The sequence below is a fragment of the Mauremys mutica genome, chromosome 18 (genome assembly GCF_020497125.1).
Source record: "Mauremys mutica isolate MM-2020 ecotype Southern chromosome 18, ASM2049712v1, whole genome shotgun sequence".
Classification (NCBI taxonomy): Eukaryota; Metazoa; Chordata; order Testudines; family Geoemydidae; genus Mauremys; species Mauremys mutica.
The window spans coordinates 9659128-9678947 of NC_059089.1; the positions used below are offsets into that span (position 1 = coordinate 9659128).

A 19820-nucleotide genomic window follows, 5' to 3' on the forward strand; every position below is an offset into this window, starting at 1 on the left:
TCATTGCACACAAAGAGGAGACACTTAGACTCAAAAATTCTATTATGTCATAATCTGATCAGAGTAAACATGATAGGACACCTCATCTTATGCACTGCTCCTAGTGACACTCTCCAGTGGATCCCCATCCTCCACCCACCGTGAGGTAGGTAGGAGCGGATCGTTATCCCTACTTGAAAGAGGGAGAAGCTAAGGCTGAGAAAGGAGAATTCACTTGTCTTTCGTCACACAGCCAGTCAGTGGCAGAGTTGGGAATAGGACCCAAGAGCCCTGACTTTCAAACTAACCATCAGATCTTGAATTTCATACATTGAATGACCTGAATAAAGTGCTCTCAAATGAGTTCCAGACCAGCAACAGTTCATAGTAATTATTCAGTGAGTATTTTAGGAGAACTGGAATGGTAGAGAGAATCCTGAACTGCTCAGAGACAATTAATGCAGAGAAGCAGCAAAATTTGTCGAACATATGACTAGTTATGACTTATTTACTTGGTCTTAAAAGAGAACAAGAGGGACCCGATTCTCCTCCCTGTCAATAACCCCTTGCTCAGCCAATCAGAGTAGAGACCAAGGGGCGGGAGGCTGAGGGTTCTCACCAGAGAGCCCAAAGGATGGCCCAGGTCACCAGTGGGGATCACTGCCCGAGCACTATTTCAGCACCACATTTTTGGGTGGACCTCCTACAATGGGAGCTGCAGAGCACCCCCCACGACACACACACACACGCACACACACAACCCTCATGGTGGTGGGAGTGGAACGGGGAAAGGACAAAAGTAGTAAGAGATTAAGAGAAAGGAGGGAGGGAGGGAGGGATGGAGGAAAAGGTAAAACAAAAAAGGACAAACCCTAATGTCCCCAGTGATTCTAAGGGACAAAATCCCAGGTGGGGAATAAAATTTAGCCACTTTAAGCTAGTATTTTCTATGCCTAGAATTCAGCTGGCGCCAGTTGGATCAAACTGAACAGGTTCCAAACCTCTCGGAGGCTCTTACCTGCTAAACGGGGATGTCTGTTTTCTAGTAAAATCAGGAAAAAGAAAGGAGAAAACTCGAAAGAGGTTCCTCCTCACGCTCACGTACGTGAACGCTAATACTCTCTCAGTCCTCCAAGAGATACCTCGAGAAGGAGACTTGCTGAAGCAAAGCCACAGGGGTCCAAAAACCTAAAACCAACAGGACATGAGGCATTAGCAGATTGCCCAGAACCAAGCTCCACGTCCTGAGCTTAGAACGGTGTCTCCGTCTAGTGGCCCCAGGATGCAGTCACTGCAGGGGACCCAGCCACCCCCACGCCCTGAACTGTTTCATGCCCTGGCGAAGTGTCCTTACCTCCCCCACCCTGGCTGTGTTCCTGTAGCCCAGGAGCCTGCTGTCCTGATGCCAGTCCCAGACCCACAGGTCTTCGGCTTCATGGATGGTCAGGGCTGTGAAAGAAACACACACACACATTTGTCATTCTGGTTGCAGTGCTTGTGTCCTTCCAATCCCATTGGTGGATGCACAGTGGGCAGAGTCCTCGCTGCATGCCTGGCCCAACACAATGGCAGGGGGTGCTGTAGAACACAGAAAGAGAGAGAGACTCGTCCTCCAGCCAGGCTTGGTCTGAGAGAAATTGGCTGGGGTCCCAGTCTCACTCTTCCAGCAGGTGCCATTTCCCAGCTGGGTTCCTTACCCCTCTGGTGCAGCAGCAGCTGGTAGAGCCGGGAAACCCCCTCCCTGGCCTGCCGGCTGATGTCCTTGGCTGGGTCACTGAGGGACAGAGCCAGCTGTGCCACGTGGTGACCCATCCTGGGGAATTCCACTGAGTTCTAATGGATGGGAGAGGGAGAGGGGACTTCATCAGCATTTTCCTGTCAGCTCCCAGTAACCCCCGGGCCAGGACTCTCCTTCCCCTCAGCCCCTCTGCAGGAGATGATAGAGGATGGGAGCTAGAGCCAGACTCTTAATTTCCACTGAACCCAAGGGAGCCTGGAGCACAGGGATGTGGGCAGGGCTCTCCATGAGGACTTGCTTCCCGAGCTGCTCCAGGATGACAGAAAGGCATGAACCTGGAGCACGGTCCCCTTAAAAGCCCAGAGTCACCACTTAACTAGGACAAGAAGAACTTGACTCAAGCCAAGCTCATTCTCTGCTCTCACTCTGCCACCCCAAGAGGAAAACTCCTAATGCACATCCCCTGCAGCAGCAGATCCTACTGCCCATCAGAGCAAGCCCACCTGCATCTGGAGTCAGGAAGCTGGGGTCAGAGGTCACTTACATCAAACTCAGGGAGGGTGATGGTGGATCTGAGCAGGGCCGTGCTGCTCCTAACAGCCCTGGCTCTCTCTTGCGACACCCTGGACACGATCCGGTAGTTAATGTGCTGTGGGGAAAGGAGGAAGATCAGGATCAATGGGCAGGTGTACCTATTGTGGAAATGAGACCCCCTCCCCCATACCCAGGGGAGAGACATTGTGCATTTGGTGGAATATCTGATTCATTGATCACAGAGCTTTAGAAGGGGATTGTTCCCTACAGGATGATTCTTGAATCCTGCAGGTCACAACTTGTCATTGTCTCTCTAGATTGGAACAATGTTCAGTGTTGAGGCTGGTCCCATCCTCCCTGCACTCCTGATACCTGAACAATCCCCTCAGAAATCTCAGGGCCCGTCAGAGAGAAGGGCTGATTCTCTGGGGTCCTCCTGTTTCTCTAGGAAGGAGACTGACTCCTCTCTGAGGACCATGTTCTGGATCTCACAGGAGAGGTTCAGACTCTCACTCCCCAAGCCAGCCAGAGCCCTGTGGTTAGTGCTCAACAGAACCAGGCAGAGCTCTGGCTTGAAGTCCCAGCTCCTTCCTCTGTCCTTCAAGGAGGAAGGGCCTGGCACTGCATTGCACTGACTGCCCTGACCAAGGACGGCCCACTGGGGGCCCGGCTGGCAGGACAGACTGCAAAATGGATCTAAGAGTGAAGGTAAAATCGCCCCCACCCCTCTCCTCGGGCTCACCTCCAAGATGTAGTGGAGCCGGCCGGTGTCTGGGGACTCTGCCAGCAGGTTCCCCAGCATGTCGTCCAGGAGGTCTGGCAAGACCCTATGCAGATCCTGAAAGCAAGGGAGAGCCATGGGTCAGAGTTAGGGAAACTGGGGCTACACCTGCCACAGGATGGGAAGAGGGGTCTCTGGGAAGCACTGGTGAGGCCCCCAAACACATATCCTGGCCTCTCTCATTCACATCCCACTGCAGGCAATTAGCAAGTGTTACCCCAAATCTCTGTGTAGAATAATAAAGAGGTGACATATACAACAGCATCTATCAACCGGGAGAATTAGAAATCTGTGTGCCTCCCACCCGTTTGGCATTGAAATAAAGGATAGAAAGAATATAACCTTAAACAGAAAGAAGATTTATTAAGGGATAGATTCAACTGGGGGAAGATTCTCTACAAATACAACTACCCACGAACAGATTCCAGTAAGGGGGGGCATAAAGCCCAGGCCCTTAAACTCTCCCTTGGCTAAAGTAATAAATGCCCCAAAATAATGACTGTCTCTCTTCTCACTGCAGATGGAGGACACCGGCGACGGATGGTTCGTCTTAGGATCCCTGGAACATCGGAGGGTCTGGCTCTCTTACTGCCAAAGCAGATCACAGATCTGAGCTGACGGCAAAGCCTTCACTGGCTCCTTTGGTGGATTACAGGAGTCAGGTAAGTATCAGAGTCCTTGACAGATGTTAGTAGGGACAGTCTTGATCCGATGCCGCGCAAAGACGCTGGGCGTGGCTGCCTCGATGGGGGACAGCCCCTGCGTCACCGCTGACCGTCCCGTCTCCGCTCTCTGTGACGCGCCTTTCTGAGGCGCCCGCTGACAGGCCCTGCCCCCAACCGGTTCCAGCCAGTTCTCAGCCCCTCAAGTTCTGCCTGGAAAGAGAGTTTTGCCGGGAAAATGCCATGAGCCAGGGCGCCAAGATAAGGTGACCATTTTTTTCAAATTTAAAACCAGGACATTTAAAATAGCTCAGCCAGCATGAGTAATAGTCGCTGTCGTAGAATATAAGTTGAAAAAATATTGTGGAGTATGCTTATCTTTTTTTTTCTTTAAGTGAAAGAATACAATAAAATGTACTTCTTTTATTTATATTATATATTATGAAAGTAATTTTGCGAAGAAAAAAAAATTTGATATGGGTAGATTAGTACATAATTGTATACTTAGGATTTTGGGATCCAAGTAATAAAGAAACAAGTGTAGCAGTAAAACAAAATGGTTTTAATAAAAAATGGTACAAAAGTACTTAATCTACATTCCTAATTTTGCTTCTTATATTTTTGTGAAGAGTGGATTCATTTTAATAATTCGTTTTCCTGGATGTTTTTATAAAATTCCATGCAAGTTTGGTTAAAATTATATTTAGTAATTAGCAAACATTTCAAAGTTTCAACATGTAATTGAGTTTTATCACTGGACCAGATATTGTTCATCAAAGAAAAAAGACGTTCGGCAGGTGCATTGGTTCCTGGTAAACAGAGACAATATTCTACCAATTTGCCAATATTTTTGTAGGAAACATCATTTTCACTGAAGGCTTTGAATATTTCAATCCATCTGTTCGATACTGGTACAAAATTTTGTCTCCAGTGAGTAATTTTTTCATCTGTAATGTAGCGCAGGACAAAGCAGGTTTCATCAAACAGTTCATCTACTAAATTGATTTCAGAAAAATACTGAAGAATGTAATCACTGCAAACTTGAATGTTGTCATGGGTGAGTTTAGTGTTTAACAAAACCCAATTGAATTTTTTGGTATGCTTATGTCAAAGTTAGAATCAAGACTCACAATTTGTCAGACCACTCTGTTTTTATTAGCGCAGCGCTCCGCCAATAACACCCAGATAATGTGAGTGGCCATGCAAGACCCAAACAGTCTTATTTATACAGATAAAAGAGCGGGAATTAAACAAAGGGACAAAGAGAGAAAAACAGCAAAATTCACCTGGGGCATAGCATGCATATCCTACTTCCTTACTAACTCCTATCGATCTAAGGCTAATGCTTCAACAATTGCCCTTAAACGGTGCAATTGTTCTATGTTAATGTCTGTATTCCTGACACCTGGACTCCAGCATTCCAGCGATTTTCCTTAAAGGTACAGACAGCATTTCTTTAATCCTATCTATTTTTGTAATATAATTCATTCTACTTTCACACTTAATAGGTCCTTCCCATTCCTCTAGATATTGAATACATGTGTCATAAAATTCTACCACTTTTTCTTTGAAAATAGCAGGTTTTAATATGCCTTCTTCCTCAAGCTGCTTCAAATTTTGCCGCACCTGTAACGGCAAGAAAACGTTTGCTTTTCTGTCAGTTAATTTTGTTTTTAAGTCACTGTAAATATTGCTGGTTTCTATAATAGAAATCTCCTGACCTTCTATTTTCAAAATAGCATTGTGGAACACTGATGACACGTTATGCAAAAAGTAAAGCCAAGACTCTGTCTCTGAATTATCAAAATAATTTGTGATAATTGTGGGGCTCTTCTCGTTTGAGGCAAAATATGATTTTAAGGCAGGATATATTTGTAAGATGCGCTCAATCGCGGGTCGTAACGCCAACCATCATGTGGCACTGTATCCCAAGACTTTCTTATATTCTATGTCCACGAATTCACAAAATTCTTTCAATTCATTAACGTGCACTGTATATATATAAAAGTATGAATAAATCTTGGTGATGAAAGTTTGCACATCAATTGGTACACAGTCGGCTGCAGTTTGTATAGCATTGTTCAAAATATGAGCGGCACAACCAATTCCCACAAGCTCTCTTCCACCCAAATTTGATTTCAGTTTGGTAAAAATGTTATTTTTCCCACTTCTTCGCATTCCTCCAAAGTTAGTATTGGTGTTGTCAGCACAAAATCCAAGTACCTTGGTATCTAAACGATACTTTTTTAACGCTTCCAAAATATAATCAGTAATTATGTCAGATGTTTCACCTGGCAAATCTCTTACTTCCAAAATTTTGACGTGTATTCCAGACTGGTACGAAAAATATCTTATTATTATGGGAATCAACTTTACTTCCTTGTGGTTTGATGCATCCGAATTAATAGAAATAAAATTTGCAGCATCTAAATCCTCTTCCAATAACTGTTTCGCATAAGGCACCAGCACATCGGTAACTATTGCCTCGCATTTTGTTCTAGAACATGTAAACCTGGCATCAAAACATGTTTTAATCAGTTTGCAGGTACAATCCATTGATCGGAATGAGTGATTATGCATTACTGTGTGGTACGCCCATAAACCTTCAGTTGCAGCTAGTTTTCTTTCAGCATCTTCAAATCGTTTTTTCTTAAAATATGATGTCACACTCGTACTTGCAATTGCTGCAGACACGGCCCGTTTATGTTTGACTGCTTGTATGTGGTTTTCAATGTCGGTTTTTCCACTGTTTGCAATAGAAAATACACTTCTGCACTTTACACATTCCACCTCACTATTGTCATTATTAGTACTTGCTTTGATGAATGTATATTTCGATTTTAACTCGTCATTGAAGACGCACTTTCGTCGTTTTGGCGCCATGGGTGTCCAAAAATAAACAATTATTACAAACTTCGTCGGATGTCGGTCTTGGTCCGAGGGGGCGAAGTCTCCGGTCCAGGATCGAGGGGGGCGAAGACACCGGTCCTGGTCTAAAGGGGCGAAGGCGTCGATCCTGGTCCAAGGGGGCGAAGTCATCGGGTCCTGGCGAAGCAGCGAGGTGGGCCGTGAAAACGGCGGAGCAAAAAGCTCGAGTAACCGAGAGAGCGCAGAGCTCTGAGGGCCAGTGTCACAGTCCGAAGATGCCAGATCACTGGTGCCTGTCCTGTGCTGCGGAGGGCCTTTTATAGTCCGAAGCTAACACCGAATTGGTCGATTTTGGCGGGCTCTGTGTGATGACGTCATCATCGAGTTCCCACGGTCGGGCTGTATGTAATGCACGGGAGTATTATCGAAGAGTCGCCGCGGCCACAATATAGTGAGAGTGCTTGTGCTTGTGCTGATAAATTAATAAAATTGATTTAGGCTGGTTTATCAAGGATTGATTTGGTGTACTCAATCTTTTGATAAATTAATAATTTTTGATTTTGTAGTCCTAAACTGTACTGGTTACATCTCACGACTAACCAGACCAATGTCCAAAAAACCAGTACTGTACTGGTAAAACCAGTACGTATGGTCACTTTACGCCAAGATGGAGTTCAAACTCTCCCTAACATATGCGCATATAATCACACAGCCAGCAGGATCCCCCACCTGCCTCCCAGTCATCTGATCCCTGCCCACTAGTGACCAATCTCCAAATTTCTCCCATCTCCTCTCCCCCAGTCTTCAGCCCTGGCAATCCTTGCCCTCAGCTGCCCCTCCAGCACCAGCCAAGCCACACCCATCGGCCCGGAGAGACCCCCGCCCCTCCCATGTCTCTGTCCTCCCTCCAGCTTCTGGGCACCGTGTCTCACTCACCACAATCCTCTCCACCTCAGCCATCTTGCAGCAGTGCGGCTCCCATGTGTCCTGCCCTCTCTGCTATGCAGAGAGACACGCGGGGTGCATGGCGTGCAGGAACACGAGCTGCTGGGCCTCATCCTGCACCCACCAGGAGTGGGGTTAGGGGAGAGAAAGCCAGTTAGCCAGGGACCCCCTGCCCCACCCACACCAGCTGCAGGGATCAGGCCTGAATGGGGATAGTGGGGACCCACCCATTGTCCAAATCACCCACCACTCCGACACAAGCAGGGTCAGGAACTGGGACAGTGCCAGTGCGGGGAGAAGACCCTGGCTGGCGTGTGACAAACACCCCCACCTCCAGGGTCCCAGATCATGGAGGAGAAAGGTCCCCATTAGGGCTGGTGCATCATCAGGGACAAGACCCTCTGCAGGGGGATCAAGGTTCTGGGATAGGGCAGGACAATCTCGGTTCCAGCACAGCTGGGGAACATTTGTACCTTTTCTCGGCCCTGGAGCTGCTCTCGGAGGTTATTGAGAGCAGCCTCCTCTGTGGCTACATCCACCCATTCCTCCTCCTCGTCCTCTGAGTTCCTGGGGGTCTCTGCACCAGGGAGAGAAGGGGACAGGGTGACGCCTGCTGACACTCAGGGAAAGGACAGGGACATGATGGGGCAATGTGCCCCCTTCCCATCGCCAGACCCAGGGCAGGTCGGGCCCCATGCTCCCCCCTCTCAGTGATGCCTTCAGCCCCCAACTCCTTCAGGAGTCCATAGCAAAGAGACACCCCCACATTGTCCTGGACTTCCTGGGAGGAGCCTCACCCCCTGCCTCGCCCAAACTGGAGCACCAAGGACCAAAGTGGCAGCATCTAGTGTCAGTGGGGTTCATATGGCTCAGGCCAGACCCCTGGGCTCAGGACTCGCTCCCATAGCACTGGTCGAGTGCCTGTGCCCAGGGCGTTCACAGCCCCCTCGTCACCCCTCCCTGAGCCCAGCCTGACTCCTCATCTAGGACAAACCAGCCGTGCCCATCGGCCTCGCTGCTGCCCAAGTCCCAGGCGCTGCTGCTGTCCCACGGGGAGCAGGCCGTGCTGTTGGTGCTGGGACAGGGATCCTCCACTTCCTGCCCTGGGGAGGCTGGAAGATCCTCACTGACCGGGCAGGGCGATGCCTCCTGCTGGGAATCAGGGCTGGGGCCGGTGCTTCCCACACAACAAGCCCCAGAGCCACTCTGCCCGACTCCCCTCCTGCGCTGGGTCCTGCCTGCCCAGCCGCATCCTGAGGAAGTTCCATTTCGCCCTGGCCTCTCCCACCTCAGCGTCTGCGCCAGGAGCAGGTTTTCTCCACCAGAAGGCTGGGCAATTCCAACTCCTGACCCGGCCGGGAAGGAGGGGCCGCTCCGCTACCGGGGAAGATGGCAGCTGCTTCCCTCAGGCTCTGGGGCCACCTGCAGAGCCTTCTTCCTGAACATCCTCAGGAGCCCGGCCATCCTGGAACCGAGCGGGGAGCAGGCGTGAGTCTGGGGTCAAGGCAGCCTCTCACTAACTAGCCTGTTTGGTCCCTCCCCATCCCTACCCCAGCCAGAGTATCTCCTCCTCCCACCACAGGTGTGTAGGGGGTGCAGGCTACACACACTTGCCGGAGTTCATTGCATGATCTGCTCCCCCTCGTCATTCCTGGGGCTGCAATGCCCGGGGACTCTCCTCCTTTTTCAGCACCGGGCTCAGTCACTAAGATCATCAGTCACTTTGGACAAGCAGCTCCCTCCTGCCATCCCAGGCCACACTCCCCCCGAGGCTAGAGAAGGAACAGAACCCAGAAGACAGGACTTCTCCTGGGAAACCATTCCCACATCAAAGTCCCTAGGCATATCAATTCCAGGGGCTTTCCCATTGATTTCCATGCTCAGCAGCTCATAGGTGTGGCCTAGCTCAGAGACTCTCAGCCTGGGGAACAGCCTCCCACAAGGGAAGGGCTGGGAGCCCCATTGCTGGGATCTTGCCAAACACACTGGAGACAGCTCTGGAGAAGCCCCTCCCCAGTCTGAGAGTGAGGGGCTCCTGGGGGCGGTTTGCAAATCCAATCTCCTTTGAGAGAGATTCTCTCCCCCTCTTTCTGCCCCTCCCCAGACAGACAAGGGACGCCATAGAGGAACCCTAGTACCACTCACTTGCTTTAGGTGATGGAACGATGGATGGAGGATGTTCAGTGTCGTCTCTCGCCCTTCTCCTCACTCCCCAAGCCCAAGGCAGGCTTGTGTGGGGGGTGGGGTGACCTGAGGAGTTATCCTGCCCAGCCAGCAGGCAGGGTGATGACACTGGGCGATCGACTGGCTGTGAAAACAAGAGTCTGTCTTATTGCCAAGGGACGGAGAAACTCAGCCCGCAGCAGGGGGTGCAGAACACTGCCCTAGTGCGGGGGGTGACAGCACCTCCCAGCTCCTCACATCCCGGCACTTTACACACCTTCCTGGAGCCTCCCAACCCCCTGGGCTGTAGGGGCTGCGACCCCCAACCCTACTGGTGAGAAACAGGCCTGGGGAGGGGAAGCTACTGGCTCGGGGTCACACCAAGTGTCTGAAGTATGGATGGGACCCAGCAGTCTTTACTTCCAGGACCCTTCACTAACCCCTGCTGCACACTCCCTCCCACGGCTGGCAGTTACAACCAGGTCCTCATGTCCGGTCCCCCTGCCTTTGAGAGGGAGTGTGCTCTGCTGTAGTGACTGCACCAGGGGATTGGGAGTCAGGACTCCTGGGTTCCATTGCTGGTTTTCCTATTGACCAGTGGGACTTTGGGCAAGTTGCTCCCCCCTCTGGGGCTCTGTCCCCAGCAATCAAATGGGGGTTTCATACGTTCCCGCTTTTGGAAAGTGCTGGGAGAATCCCCCAGCAAAAGCTGCTCTGACAGCGCTAAGCAGCAGCTGACCATGAAAGGTCGGAGTGCACTGCCCAGGAGGAGGAGTGTTGGGCTCTGGGGTTTCACTTCAGCCCAGTCTCTGGAGAGGGGCCCAGCCATGGAGTTTGGCTCAAGAAGACCAAACCTCCAATTTGTTTAGGGCGTTTTGAATTCCAGTCCTGTGCTCCAAAGTGCTTGGGGTCATCTGCAAATTTTAGAAGCCCTCTCCACTCCATTTTCCAAATCCTTAATGAAAATATTGAATAGTACCGGACCCCGGACTGATCCCTGCCGGACCCACGAGGTACACCCTCTCAGTTGGACAGCCAGACATGGAGAAGGACTCTTGGAATCTGGGCTTTCAACCAGCTCTGCACACACATTCTACTAATTGCATCTAGACCACATCTCCCTAGTTGGCTTGTGAGAATGTCCTATGGGACTGTGTCAAAAGCCTTATTAACACCAAGATACATCACATCTACTGTTTACCCAACTCCACTAGGCCCGTAACCCTGCCAAAGAAGGAGCTAGGATTGGTTTGGAATGATTTCTTCTTGACAAATCCATGCTCATTAGTCCTAAGAACTAAATTATCCTGTAGGTGCTGACAAACTGATTGTTTAATAATGTGTTCCAGTATCTTTCCAGGTATGGAAGGGAGGGTGGCTAGTCTGTAAGTCCCAGTTCTCTTTGTTCCCCCTTTAAAGATAGGTCCTGTCTTCCTAATGGATGGGAAGATGTTCTTTTTCGGGGATCTCACACGAGAACTGGGGCACTGCACCTGGTTTGTTAAGGCCACAAAAATAGAGGCAGCAACCTCTTCTCTCCCCCCAGGTACCTAAAAGAGTGGGGCTCACATCCCTGAATGGGCTTTTAAAAAGACAATGGTTAAAATTTGGCCTTGACCATTTCTGATTTTCGCAGACTAAATATTTTAGCAAAGTTTAGATTCCTTGGTGCTCAACACCGTGAAAATCCCCTTTCTCCTTCACAAAGGGCTTTAATGCCCCTTATCTCACCCAGGCTCACAATTGCCCAGAGTTTGAGAATTGTCCCTGTTCCCATTGCACAGATGGGGAGCCTGAGAAGGGAAGTGACCTACCCAAGGGCCTACACAGCAAGGAGGTGGCAGAGCCAGAAAGAGAAGCCACCAGTCCTGACTCCTGTTCTAACAGACAGCAACACCCCCCCAGAGGCAGAGATAGAGCCCAGGAATCGAGATGGTGAGGAAATTTCATTGAAAACATTTGTGTCAGAAAATCCCACTCAGACTAAACCAGTTTGTTTCTTGAATTCATAACAAGTGGGATGAAATTCTTTGCAAAAATATGTTGTTGCAAAACAAAAGCATCTCCTGTTTGTCACAGTGTATTAAATTGTCTCGTCGCACACAGAGGAGACACTTAGATCTCGAAAATTAGATAAGATGCTTCAGTCTGAGCTAAGTAGTTGCTGCTCTTTACAATTGCAAAATAATACAATACAAATAAAATAGACTATTTCAGCTTTTCAGTTATGTCATAATCTGATCAGAGTAAACGTGATAGGACACCTCATCTTATGCACTGCTCCTAGTGACACTCTCCAGTAGATCCTGTGATGAAGTGGGGGGTTTTCTTGGTTTTTCTGTGTTTTCCAGTGGGTTGCATGCAGAGGGAGGGAGACTCAGTGTCCCCGGGTGTTACTGGTTTACCGAGTAGAGGGGAGAGGGAGTTTGTTGTTACAGAGGACCGGAGAGGGAACTTGGGACCCCAGCCAATGGTCTGGAGGACGGAGACCCCATCCCCAGCGACTGGTGACCTGGTGACCCGGAGACCCAGCTCAGGAGTCACAGCTGGTTCTGGCCAGTGGGAGGACAATGGGCTGTGAAAAGAGGACCCCAGTGACCTGACCAGCCGGTTCCAGCCAGAGGGGCCAGAGGAGGGCTGAGAGGAGAGGAGACCCAGGCCTTCCTGTTTACGATCCTGTTTATGGACAGAGGCGGGGCTTGGGATATCAGATGCCCAGCCGGGAAGCTGGGGGGCTCTGGGCTGGAGAGGGGGAGCAGGCAGAGCCCACCGGGATGCAGGGGAACCGGGATGTGCTGGGCTGAGGGAGGCCAGGCCTGAGGCCCGGAGACTTTCCTGTGCTGGGTTCAACTCTCAATAAACCCTCCTGTTTTACGCTGGCTGAGAGTCGCTCCGGGCTAGAGAACAGGGTTGCATCAACCCCTTCGGGGGTGAGGAGGCCTGAGGGGTCCAGAGCGCATGGACTCCCAGAGGGGGCCCACGGCGAGAAACAGGTGTGCTAAGGCTCAGAGAGGTGCGGCTCCAGGAGATGGAGGGGACTGACCCTGAGAGGGAGTGGACCCCTGAGAAGGGCTGTCTCACTGAAAGGGGCACCCCCCACAGATCGCACGGGGCCACGAATGGGCACGATCTGTGAGTCCGTGACAGATCCCCATCCTCCACCCAGAGAAGCAGCAAAATTTGTTGAACATATGACTGGTTATGATTTATTTACTTGGTTTTAAAAGAGAACAACTGGGACCTGAGTCTCCTCCCTGTCAATAACCCCCTGCTCAGCCAATCAGGATAGAGACCGAGGGGTGGGAGGCTGAGGGTTCTCACCAGAGAGCCCAAAGGATGGCCCAGGTCACCGGTGGGGATCACTACCCGAGCACTATTTCAGCACCACATTTCTGGGTGGACCTCCTACAATGGGAGCTGCAGAGCACCCCCTCCACACACACACACCCCTCCTGGTGGTGGAAGTGGAACAGGAGAAAGGACAAAAGAAGCAAGAGAAGAAGAGAAAGGTGGGAGGGAGAGATGGAGGAAAAGGTGAAACAAAAAGGACAAACCCTAATGTCCCCAGTGATTCTAAGGGACAAAATCCTAGGTGCGGAATAAAATTCTGCCTCCTTAAGCTCGTGTTTTCCATGCCTAGGATTCAACTGTCACCAGATGGATCAGACTGAACAGGTTTCAAACCTTGAGGAGGCTCTTACCTTCTAAACAGGGACGTCTGTTTTCTAGTAAAATCACTAAAAGGGAAGGAGAAAGCTCGAAAGAGGTTCCTCCTGGCGCTCACATCAGTGAACCCGAATACTCTCTCAGTCCTCAAAGAGAGACTTCGAGACAGGGACTTGCTGAAGCAAAGCCACAGGGGTCTCTGAGGTGTCCCTGGCCCCTCGCCCCTGTCCTGCCTGGCTGAGGTCAGCATCTCTCTTGTGAGGTCACCACCTCCCCACCATCTTTGACCAATATGCCAAGGTCCTGAAAAAGGCCTTTGTGATGTCAGTGCCACACCCCTCCCTTGCTGTGCTAATGTCCTGCCCCTGGCCAGGCACTTTGGAGGTTTGAGCTACTCCCTGTGGATCACCCCACTCAAGGAGCATTCGTTCTAGGAAGCAAGCCGGCTAGATAGTAAAACATCAGACGCTGCTCCCAATACTACACTCAGTTTTTCAGAAATTAGTAGACTTTATGGCCAGGAGAGACTGTTAGAGCATCTAATCTGACCCCCTGCATATCACAGGCCTCATGTATGACACAATAGCTACTTTTGGGGCAAACACATTCCAGAAAGGCATCTAGTCGTCATTAAACTACATCAAGCTATTCCGCTGGGTAGGAAATATAAAAAATGTGGCAAAAGACCACATTCGCTTAACCACGAGATCTTGCATGATCTAAAAAATAAAAAGGAGTCATATAAAAAATGGAAACTAGGACAGATTACAAAGGATGAATCTAGGCAAACAACACAGGAATGTAGGGGCAAGATTAGGAAGCCAAAGGCACAAAATGAGCTCAAACTAGCTATGTGAATAAAAGGAAACAAGAAGACTTTTTATCAATACATTAGAAGCAAGAGGAAGACCAAGGACAGGGTAGGCCCACTGCTCAGTGAGGAGGGAGAAACAGTAACAGGAAACTTGGAAATGGCAGAGATGCTTAATGACTCATTTGTTTCAGTCTTCACCGAGAAATGGGAAGGAATGCCTAACATAGTGAATGCTAATGGGAAGAGGGTAGGTTTAGAAGATAAAATAAAAAAAGAACAAGTTAAAAATCACTTAGAAAAGTTAGATGCCTGCAAGTCACCGGGGCCTGATGAAATGCATCCTAGAATACTCAAGGAGCTAACAGAGGAGATATCTGAGCCTCTAGCTATTATCTTTGGAAAATCATGGGAGACGGGAGAGATTCCAGAAGACTGTGTATAAGGAAAAGCTACAGCATCTTCCGCTTAAGGCAACAAAAACTGTTCTGAAGACTTATACAGGTGAAGCTGTGCCCATGTTGGGCACTATTGATGTTAAGGTGGAGCTCAATGGACAGGCGGCTAAATTGCCACTGTTTGTGGTGAGAGGTAACTACCCAGCCTTAATGGGTAGGTCTTGGCTTGGGAAGATTCAGCTGAACTGGGCAGAAGTGCACCGGATGACTAAAGAAGAAACCAGTCTAACCCCTATACTAAGGAAACATGCTGCTGTTTTTGGAGATGATTTGGGAAGTATGAAGGGAATCACTGTGACATTGAACATTAAACCTGGCAGTCCACCAAAATATCTGAAAGCCCGAACTGTGCCATATGCCATCAGGCCAAAGGTTGAAGCAGACCTGGAGCGCCTGGTCACCAATGGAGTCCTAATACCAGTTACCCATAGCTCATGGGCCACTCCTATCGTTCCAATAGTGAAGAAAGATGGCTCTCTCCGGATTTGCGGTGATTTTAAAGTCACTGTCAACGCAGTGTTGTGTGCAGAGCAATACCCGCTTCCCCGCATCGATGACCTCTTCGCAGGCCTGGCTGGGGGACAAAAGTTCAGTAAGATTGATCTGAGTCAAGCATATTTACAGATGCACGTCGATGAAAAGTCCCAAGAGCTGTTGACTATTGTGACTCATAAGGGGCTTTATCGATACTGTCGCCTACCCTTCGGAATCACATCGGCTCCCGCCCTGTTCCAGAGGGCTATGGACCAGATCTTGTGTGGCTTGTCAGGAGTTCAGTGCTATCTGGATGATATCCTGGTCACTGGAAGAAATGAAGAGGATCACTTAAAGAATTTAGAGGCTACCCTACAAAGACTGGAAGAGTATGGCCTATGAGTTCGCAAAGACAAGTGTGAATTCTTCAAGCCCTCTGTTGAATATTTGGGACACATCATCGATTCTGCAGGTCTTCATAAGGCCCCTGCAAAAGTTAAAGCTATTGTGGAGGCTCCCCCACCTCAAAATGTAAGCCAGCTGCGCTCATTTCTAGGACTACTGAACTATTATGGAAAGTTCATCTCACAGTTAGCCACACTGTGAAAACCACTTCATGAGCTCCTTGGGCAGAACAAGGCCTGGAAGTGGACTGAAGCCTGTGATGTTGCATTTAACAAAGCTAAGGATGCATTGTTAAATTCTGAAGTTCTAACACACTTTGATCCATCCTTACCCCTGCAATTGGCCTGCAATGCTTCCCCTTATGGAGTGGGAGCGGTCGTGTCACACATTATGCCTTCGGGAGAAGAAAGACCTATTGCTTTTGCTTCACGCACTCTAAGCAAAGCAGAAACTAACTACGCCCAAATCGAACGTGAGGCATTAGGAATTGTTTTTGGAATTAGGAAGTTTCATCAGTACCTGTTTGGGCGAAAGTTTACTCTTCTTACAGACCATCGACCTCTGACATCAATTTTTGGACCCTACACAGGCATTCCCCCATTAGCTGCTAGTCGTATGCAACGTTGGGCATTGATACTTTCTGCACACACATATGAAATCAAATATCGGAAATCCACTCTGCACGGCAATGCAGATGGCCTCTCAAGGTTGCCTTTACCGGTCAAACATCAAGATAGTGCCCAAAAGGAAATCTTCTACTTTGAACAGGTAGAGAATACACCCATCACTGCTACTCAGATAAAGAAGGCAACCCGCGTTGACCCAGTATTATCCCAAGTTATGGACCTGGTGATGCATGGAAAATCTCGACAAACCTCTCCGGTCTCACCCGACCTTGTTCCCTACATGTCCAGGCGGACGGAGTTATCGGTCCAATCTGGTTGTTTGTTGTGGGGGAGGCGTGTCATTATTCCACCACCCCTGAGATCACAGATGTTAGAACAGCTACATTCCGGTCACTGTGGAATAGTGCGCATGAAGGAAATTGCACGAAGCTATTTTTGGTGGCCTAGATTGGACGGTGCTATTGAAGAGAAGGCAAAAGCTTGTATGTCATGTCAGGGTGTAAGAAATGCACCCCAGTGGGCACCCCTACACCCATGGGACTGGCCTGAAAACCCGTGGCAACGTATTCACGTTGACTTTGCTGGCCCCCTTGAAGGAAGCATGTTCTTGGTGGCAGTAGATGCCCATTCTAAATGGCCAGAAGTCTCTATAATGCAGTCCACTACTGCAGAGAGTACTATCCAAAAACTACGAGGACTCCTTAGTCGTTTTGGTCTGCCAGAACAACTTGTGAGCGACAACGGACTCGTCTCTCAGGAGTTTCAAAATTTTATGAAGGCAAATGGGATACACCACATCACGTCAGCACCATATCATCCGTCCACCAACGGATTAGCTGAAAGATTTGTGCAGACAATGAAAAACGCTTTGAAATCAGCAAAGGGACAACACTCCATTCAAAAGCGTCTGGATACCTTCTTACTTTCCTATAGAAACACACCTCATGCTACGACCCAGGCTTCCCCAGCCTTTTTAATGATGGGACGACAGCTGCGCACTTGCTTTGATCTGCTGAAACCTTCTGAACCCAGACAAACTGTGCAACATCAGCAGCAATATCAAGTCATCAGACGGGCACCCAGAGCAAAAGACCGAACCTTTAGCCCGGGACAGCCAGTTTTGGCTCGGAATTATACTTCCAGAGCTAAATGGGTCCCGGCCACAGTCATCACTCAAACAGGACCTGTTTCCTACACAGTCCGGACTGCAGAGAATCTTACCTGGCGGCGACATGTAGATCAGCTGTTGCCAGGTCATGCCAGTCTTCAGGACCCATCTGCAGTTGAGGGGTCTGACTTCACCTCTTCTGGTGAGGGATCGAATCACGAGTCACCTGTTTCTGACTGTTCTCCTCCATTACTGCCGGCAGCTGAGATACCCCTTTGCCCAGCACGAGCTGATACCACCTCCTCACCTATTCGTGCTGCGGACCCTGAGCCCCTAGTACTTTCGGGTGCAACAACACCAGAAGTTCGCCGTAATCCACCTAGAGACAGAAGGCCTCCTCATCGGCTGGATCTTTAGTTAGGGCGAACCCACGGTTATGGGGCAAAATAATCCCCAGGGTTTAGCCGGGAATGGAGGCAGTCTACCCTCCTTCTCTAGTTTAGTGTGTGTTTTATTTAGGGGATGTTCTTATTAGGGGGGGAGGAATATGTTGTGTATTTGGTTGTCATGGGTTTTGTTACTATGGCAACTGAGTTAGACTATTAAGGGATAGCTCAGCCGGTTTCAACCGGCTGAGTGAGCTCTCTGGATCTGTAAATAAAATGGAGGTTTTGGTTAGCTGTCTGCTCTCTGGCCTCAAGTGATTGCTTCCTACACCGGCTGCCCCAAGGATATAACAAGGGTGTAGTGGAGAGCCACAAAAATGATCCAAGAGCTAAAGAAAATGCCTTACGGTGAGAGACTTAAACAGCTCAATCTGTTTACCCTATCGAGAGGATGTTTCAGAGGTAACGTGATTATGGTGCCTAAGCACCATCCCAAGGAGAAACCAAAGGGTTCTTTGACCAAGTGAAGAATAGCAGAGCAAGAAATGGCTGGAAGCGGAAGCGAGACCAGTTCAAAGGAGAAATAAGGCACAGATGTTTAGGAGTGAGGGTGATTAGCTATCAAACAAACTCCCAAGGGAAATGGTAAATTCTGCAACCCTTGATATCTTCAGTTCCAGACTGGATGCCATTCGAGAAAACATGCTTTAATCAGCACAAGCGACTGAGCCCAAGACAGGGTAACTGCATGATACGTAAGGGCCTGTGCTACACAGGAGGTCAGAGTAGATGATGTAATGCTTTCTTTTGGCTTTAAACTCTGTGACTCTCTGCATTGGAGCTGCAGGCTGCACTGCCTGCAACTTACAGCTGAGGATGTTGCTGGGGGCTTAGGGGAACTGTTATGTTTTTAGCTCTCATGGTTGGGAAGAAAAGCTTGAAAATGTGACATGAGTGCAACTGGTTCAGCAACCTCTGCCTGAGTCTGCAAGGAGCCTGAAATAATAGCTCAAAGGGGGAACTGCCCCACACATTTCAAGGGCCTGTCAATTCTGAAACCTGCTGCCCTACGGGTCCTGCCCTCACCGCCCCAGCAGGGCATTCTGTGGAGGGGGGGGACTTTTCGCTGCTTCCACCCCATCATGGCAGTGCTGGGCCCTCGCACTCAGGCGACAGCTGCACTCTGAGCTAGGGGTGTGATCTCCCTGCTCACACACATACACTCACGCTAGTCTCACCAAGCTAGCGTGCGTGTAAGTAGTAGTGGAGCCATGGTAGCACAGGTAGCAGCAGTGGAGGCAAGAACAAACCAGCCTGAGAGCAGTAGGTGCATACTTGGCCTTGCTAAGCCACGCTGCCCCTGCTACCATGGCTACGCTGCTCTCTATATTTGCACTCGATGAGCATGAGCGAGCAGCTGTGTGCGAGCAGGGCAATCACACCCTAGCTCATACTGGAGACATAGCCACAGGATCCCCGGCTCAGGTGGGTGGAGGCTGAATCTCCTGTGGGATGGAACCCAGCCTGCATGAAGGCAGGGCGCAGCAGTGAGAAGAGGCCCAGAAGATGGCTCATGTGAATGACCCCTGCGACCTTAGTGGGGGGGGCACAGTTGGGGGGAAGGCCCTAACCCCAGGGCCCCTTTAATCCAGCCCTGCTGGCACACATGGGCAGAGTGTGTTTGTTTCACATGCACATAAGCCCCCAAAGGCCTGAGCCAATTCTACTCTAAGGGGCTGTCAGAGCTAACTCGGGCTCTTACTGGGTGTTCCCCTACCCCACTCCCGTCCACACACAAAACCCCCTCACCTCAGAGAGGTGGTGCCTTCAACCCAGGCTAGCTGGTCCGGGGGGGGTGGGCGTAGAGCCCGGGTTCAGCTTTCACTCGGGCTGGAGACCCACCACTGTGCAGTGAGGACACTGGCTAAACCCCTGCAGTGCTGACAGCCCTCCAGTGCCTTCCCACAAGTCCCCCGTGGGCCCAGAGGGAGACCATTTCTCCCACAATGCACTGGGGAAGAATGTCAGAATGGCTCGGCTCAGCTCAGTGCAGCACAAAGACCCGTGAGCCGTACCCCCAAGCAGCAGCCCCAGCGCCGGGAGCGAAGCACCGGGAGCTCGGGCAGAGCCCTGCGCTCTGGCTGCTCACAACTGCCCCAGCTCCAGCCAGGCTGGGTGCTCCGACCCCGCTGCCACTTACTGGAGTTAACGCGGCA

General features: G+C 50.0%; 1 long non-coding RNA gene across 1 annotated transcript; it reads right to left on the reverse strand.

Moving 5' to 3' along the window:
• Positions 1–1455: 1455 nt before the first annotated feature.
• On the reverse strand, positions 1456–8219 carry LOC123352290. The gene is made up of 6 exons (XR_006574135.1): positions 7981–8219; positions 7499–7621; positions 3548–3907; positions 2994–3089; positions 2262–2366; positions 1456–1557 (listed from the first exon to the last, which is right to left on the reverse strand). It is a non-coding gene; the product is annotated as an uncharacterized LOC123352290 (long non-coding RNA).
• Positions 8220–19820: the final 11601 nt, after the last annotated feature.